Raw genomic sequence first — 6,458 nt, 5'->3', positions numbered from 1 at the left:
AAAAACTGTAGAAGAGCGACTCGGAAGGAGATCAGATTGTCTAGCTTTTGTCAAGGGACTCAGATTAATGTCTAGAAATAGGAAAGTGGCTAAGCAGTTTTTTTCTTTTCTTTTTTTGAGCCTGTGAGAGAGAATAAAAAGGAAGCACTAAAACCGGTTTCGGAGAAACAAACACCTCCGTTTCTCTGTCTCTTGCTCATTTCATGCACTTCACGTCTCCCGTCTTTCACACCCTCTAGCAGTTTTACACGTATGCACAAAGCAGAAAGCAGGCAACATACAAACACAACTATATGCAGGAAGGAGGGAGGGTGAAAAAGAAACTCAGCCTCCCATGTGGTATGTGTGTGTCTGTCATGACATCATGATAAACACTGCTGACAGATAAGGGTCAGGCCTGTTTTGGTACTGACATCTCTAAAAAAAAAAATCTCTCCCTGACAAACAGAAACAAGAAAGGGAGGGAGCCGGCTCAATCGCAGTTTGATAGCGTTTTGGGAGTTTCACTCACAAAATATCTCAGTTTGATCGCGTTACAAAACCATACAGGCAAATGTGTGTTTTTGTGTTCTTATGGGCCTGCACCCTGAGAGCTTTCTCATGTGTTTACATGTGTGCATGTGACTTGTGTCATTGTGCATGCAGCATGACTTGGAGCCCTCACAGCCCTCGAGGCCAGCTCAGCACTTGGCTTCTTATCTCTCTTTCAGAACCTTGGTCATGAATAAACATAACTGGAAAAAGAAATGATCCAACATGAAAATAACTGAGTGGAATTTGGAAAAGCCAGGTTCAATCCACAGCAGGGGAGGAGTGCTGAGAAAGTGAATGGATAAGCGAATGAGTGCTGAGAGAGGGAGACACTGAAGTGTTTCCTTCATCCTGGAATACCCTCGGTGTACTGGCTCCAGAAAAGTAGCAAAATCTTTCACTTCTTCCTCCTCTCTTCTCTTTTTTGCTTCGCCTGCTCTGGACTCCATCTCTGTCTTTCACTGTATGCTTTAAAATACCAATCGTGCCTCTGTGGGCTACTCTAGATTGTTTTGTATTCTCCTATGCTGTTGTGCCAGTGTGTGTGGGTGTGTGTAGGAGCCGGAGAATTTTTGTCTTTTTTGTTGTTGCTCTGGGTTATAATGAGCTGTTTCACTGAAATACACAAAACGATAATGTTTCTTTTGAACCCCACCCCCTATTCACACACACACACACATACACCCCTTTCATTTTTACCTCACCTGTCTTATTTCCTCTTTTTTCTTATCTTCCATTTTTGCCATTCCTTTTCTCTCTTGTCTCACTTTCTTTCTTTTTTACTTCTCTTTGTACTTCTCTCCAGAATACTGCTGTTAGATCAGACATGAATAATTGAAGACCAGCTTTTTGGTGTCCAAATCAGTAAATCTGTTTTTAATATCATCCTTAACACTTTGGCTGTGTTTTTGAATATGCCCACACAACGCACCCTGTTGCCATAAATGTAGGGAATAATGAGGGTCATGCAGTGGAAATGTGTGAGTGTAAAGCAATGTGTTGGCCCCATTATAAGGTGGCGTCATTAGCTACACAGCTACTGTCACTGTCCCATCACTGCATCTGCCCACACACACACACACACGCACGCACACACACACACACACACACACACGCACGCACACACACACACACACACACACACACACGCACACACACTCACTCACTGCTTTCATTTTCTGCTCTTTCTCAATCTCTGTCTGTCTCTCTGTTTTAGTCTTATACACACCAACACTATTACCTCCTTTTCTCCCTTTGGTGCAGATCAGGCTGGCATCAGATGCGACAATGTGTTAATCGGTGGCTGTTACACGGGTCAACGAGTTTTGTGACAAAGCCAGTGATCCATTCTTAGGCTCAACTGGGAGCCGCAGTGGAGTGACAGCTCTTTTATTTTCACTCATGAGGTCATTTGAAACTTTTAAAAGAACCTTTTCTCCTCAGTAATCTTTTAGCCATTTCTTTTTTTCTGCTTCCCCTCTCTTACCCACCCGCCTCTTTACATCAGTTCAATTTCCATGTCTGCCTTTTCTTTTCCCGTTTCTCGCTTTTGCCTTAAACTTTTCTATTCTGTCTTTCATGTGTATTTTTTTAAGTGCTCCATCTTTACTGCTTTCAGTTTATTCTTTTATTATTCCATTTGTTCCTTATGTTAGACATGTTCAGCGATTCCCACATTCCTTCTCTTGTTTTTGATGTTTTTTCCTGCTTTATTCCCTACACATACTTCTAATTTTCTTCCCTTCTGTTCATCTGTCTTTTGCTTTTGTTCATTCTGTTTCCTTTTCACGTCACCCTCACTTCTTCCCTTTTAATCATTCTCTTTTATTTATAATTTCATCCTTCTGTGCATCCCAATTTTGATTAGCTGCTCATCCCTGTATAGGTTTCTTCTTTGTGTTGTGCCCATTTATCCATCATTTATTCCTTCTTTTGAATCCCTCTTTCCATCCTCTTCCCTTACTTGTTCTTGTACTCCCTCTCGTGTCATTGTTTTTGTTGTTCCCCTTTTCTTTCTTCTCTGAGGTCTGTAGCTCATCAATTTCCATTATTTTGTGAAAATTGTAATTCAGATCTTTCACCTCTGATCACAGCCCACAAGTCCTGTCATTGCAAATAAATGGGAGGATGGGAGCCAGGTTGGAAAATACCAGGAAACACGCATTTAAATCAAGTCACATACATTAACATGCAGTCATTGTCTCCGCTCCCCTGCTTGTAGCTGATATAAAATAGGATGGATCACAGCCTTGAGTACAGATGAGAGCAGTGCCACAGCGCTCTAATTTACTCATTAAATTGATGCTCCCAGACCGACTGATTTAGACGGGATTAACGATGGAACTTCTTCTTCTTCTTTTTTTTCAAATTTAAGCCACATCAATGTGCATGCGTGCATGCTGCAGATTTGGTGAAGCATATTATCATGGCATAGCAACTGTGGTGCATTGTGCAGTGAGCAAGCCTTAGCTAAATTTTTGTGTATTATGCGTTATTTCCCCCAGCATCTTAACCGTAGGGATGTCAGACCTAAAACTGGGTCAGACAGTTGTAAGAGTGCATGATCCTCTGCCAAGAGCTTCCATAGAAACTCTGACACATCTAAGAGATTTTCCTGGCTGGAAAAATATTTATGAATATGAGAAGACATAGAAGAGTAGAGGTGATGCAGAAGGGACATTTGAGACAGTATATCTAGTCATTATAGATGTGTAAAGGGATGCAAACACAATGACATGCATATCCTCACAGTCTGATTTCTTGCCCACATTTGAGAAGAAGTGAAAGAGTGGTGAAGGAGAACAGGCATGCAGTGATGTGCACAGGGTTTCCAATGCACGAAAGGATCACACTAACATATTAAGACATATACAAAGGTTTCCCTGCATACATGTAAATACCCAGAGTCCCTGACCCAATTAGTCCGGTCTGATAACTGTGTCAGTGTGTTACTACCAATTCCTAAGCCTGTAGGGTATTGAAGTTATGTACTGTAAAGTCTTACTCATGCATGTAAGGCCACAGCAACATCAGTGCTCAATGCTCATGTACTCCATCCCCCCAATTTTCTTTGTATACATGCAGAAAAAAAGCACTGTGTATTTGTATATGTATATATATGTTTATATGTGAATCCGTGAACCGTATACCTGCAGTGCACACACACAGATACTAGGTAAACGGCCAAAAGAAAGAGACAAATAAATCACTAGAATTTCAGTCACCAAAAATGGAGCATTTAACAATGCTCAAAAACACCCAATTCCAGTGAAGTGAATTAGCAAAAGTTTAACTAACAGCTAGCAGCTAAGTTTCCTGCATAAAGACATCTGGTAAAATGAATGCCATGTACAGGTCTTCTGTTTCTGTTCCATTGTTGAAACTTTAAGTTGAAACTTCATCCCCAAAAGATGCTATATTATATGTACATAGTGTACAAGTGCTTATGTGTATGTTCTGTATGTACCCATGTGGGCTACAGGAAAACACTGTTTCCATCTCCATCATTATCTCCACAAGTCTCCTAGGAGACTTGTGGAGATGAGGCATGAGCAGACAGCCAAGCACACACATCAACAATGATTAGAGAAGCACAGAGAGGCAGAGCGAACGACTTGCATACATTCTCTGCTTAGCAGAGTGTTTCTTTAAACTGTCACACGAAAGCCTTGCAACTTTGCAGAGTCAACTTTCAAGGAATTTTTAGAATACTGCTTTATTTTTTTACATTTTTCTTCATGTATATATTTTTAATTCTAGGTGGATGAATTTCATGAGTTTTTAGCTATGCTTGTACTGCATCTCAGGTCAGTCTGCTCCTTTGATCCAGAGTGAAATTTCTCAACAGCTGTTACCAATCATCCAAGGACTCCAGGGCAGTGAAGGACCAGGAGTAGGTCATCATTGGTCATTTTGAGGGAAAAAGCTACTAGACTGACATTTCATACAAGCACTCACGTCTCCCTCAGAAGGACTTGTAGTAACGTATATGATGATTATCAGGCTTTTTATCAAATGTCAAGATGAAATTTTAATTTCAGTTTCCCACTGAATAATCCCCAAATACCTGATAAAATAATGGAATTCCAGTATACCATTTCCTTACACATTGTGCACTAATGTGTGCGTGTGTGATATCTAGACGGTGGTCCACTGGAAATTATTTGGTATGGTGACCAAGTCCAGTCAGTCTGTGAGGACCTGTGGTTACTGGGATTCTCTTATTTGTTCCTTGACAGCTGTCTATGTTTTACTTTATCAAGTCTACATGTAAATCTGTTTCGGGGTTTGTGGTAACCTAGCCTTTTCCAACCGCTGAGTGGGGTTGTTGTCTGTGGTTCTGGAATGATACTATTGACATTTCTGGTTACTGCTAAGATGTTATTTTTGGACTTACACACTGCAAAAATGTATGTGCGTGTGTGTGTTTATGAGATAGAATGTGTAAGGAGCAGTAAGGACCCCAAAAAATCTGTCCCTGAGCCTATCACAGAGTTGTTATTCCTGTGCCTTGGAACACCTTGAAAACAGAGGACCCTCTGAGAAAACCCACGCAACTCAGCATCCTTTTTCATATCTGTATTAAATGCTATATAAATCTCAAGATCACAAATCCTGGGAGCAGATTAATGACCTGCTTTTAGCAGAAGTAAATGTTAACACCCTAAAATCATAGTCATTGTAAAGACTGCACCTGCTTCATGTTTGCATGGCCATTGTGAACCTTTTAGCACATAGCTTTAACCACTATGATCTCCAGCAGAGTCTCACAGAGCTGCTAGCATGATTGTTGACCTTTAGTTATAAAAGAAAAGGAAAATAAAAAATGATCCTTTCTAAGAATATATAAATAATCAGTGAGGTTGAAACCCAAGGTCCTATAAAGCAGCAGCTTCCAGCTTCCTTGTGAGGTAAAGCCGGTCTTAAAAAATGTCAGCTTCCAGCTGGACTGTAACAGCATAGTGGATATCCTGGTAAGACATTTATCACCTTCCATACCCTGTGGGTTAAATAGTAAGACAACTAGCAAATATCCTCAATTATATATCCATATGAAGTTTAATGATCCTGCAAGCAAAACCTTTGGAAATTCCTCTGGTTGTTTATGCTACTCGCATAACTGTTATGGCAGGTTATTAGTCACACAAAACCTGAAATATTACAGATTTTGCTTTCTTGTTCTGGATTCCTAGGTAGAAACAAGCTTTGGAAGTAAAGCTGCTCAGTGAATCTAACCAAGTAGAAATGTCAGTCTTAGCCCCCAGCTGTGGTGGTAGACAGCTGACTGGCACATTAAGGCCCGTTATAGTTGGAGCTCCAAAAGAGCTCGCTACAAGGCCTGTGTCTGGTGGGTCGACAAATAAAAGGATTTAAACGTCCCTAGTGAGACTAAATTTAATTTTCTGAGGATCCCAGGCTGAAAATTTTAACAAGCATCACACCATGGGAATATAAAAGCATCACTTTCATTTCTTTTTCATAATTGATGAAGCCTTTCAAGTACATTAAACACAGGTTCTTCGAGTATTTCAGCAACGGGCCAAGTTATTTCATGTGGATGTGAATCAGAAGGCAATATTTTGAATGTGACAACCTTGCTATGCTACACGGGAATCAATACTTTATTTCTCAGAAAAATAACCCTCTTTATTGATTGGACTCAAAGTAAAATGATCTTTATGATCCTTTTGAACCGTACTCCCTCACTCAAGCCACTGAGAGCTGAGGAATTTCATAGCAGAACTGTGGGAGCTTCAAAGCCTTAAATCCATTTTCTCCGTCATAAGGAGCTGGGCGAGATGGCAGCAGGTAGAATGAGAGTGACAAAGAGAGTACGATAAAATTAAAGCCGAGGACAAAAGGCTTTTGTGCGTTTCTGCAGTGGTAAACCAGTGCTGAAAAGGATGTCAGCAGCTTCTCCTGGACAG

This window comes from Perissodus microlepis, chromosome 19 (genome assembly GCF_051167445.1).
Source record: "Perissodus microlepis isolate ML-2025 ecotype Zambia chromosome 19, ASM5116744v1, whole genome shotgun sequence".
Taxonomy (NCBI): domain Eukaryota; kingdom Metazoa; phylum Chordata; class Actinopteri; order Cichliformes; family Cichlidae; genus Perissodus; species Perissodus microlepis.
This window is presented reverse-complemented; position numbering follows the sequence as displayed.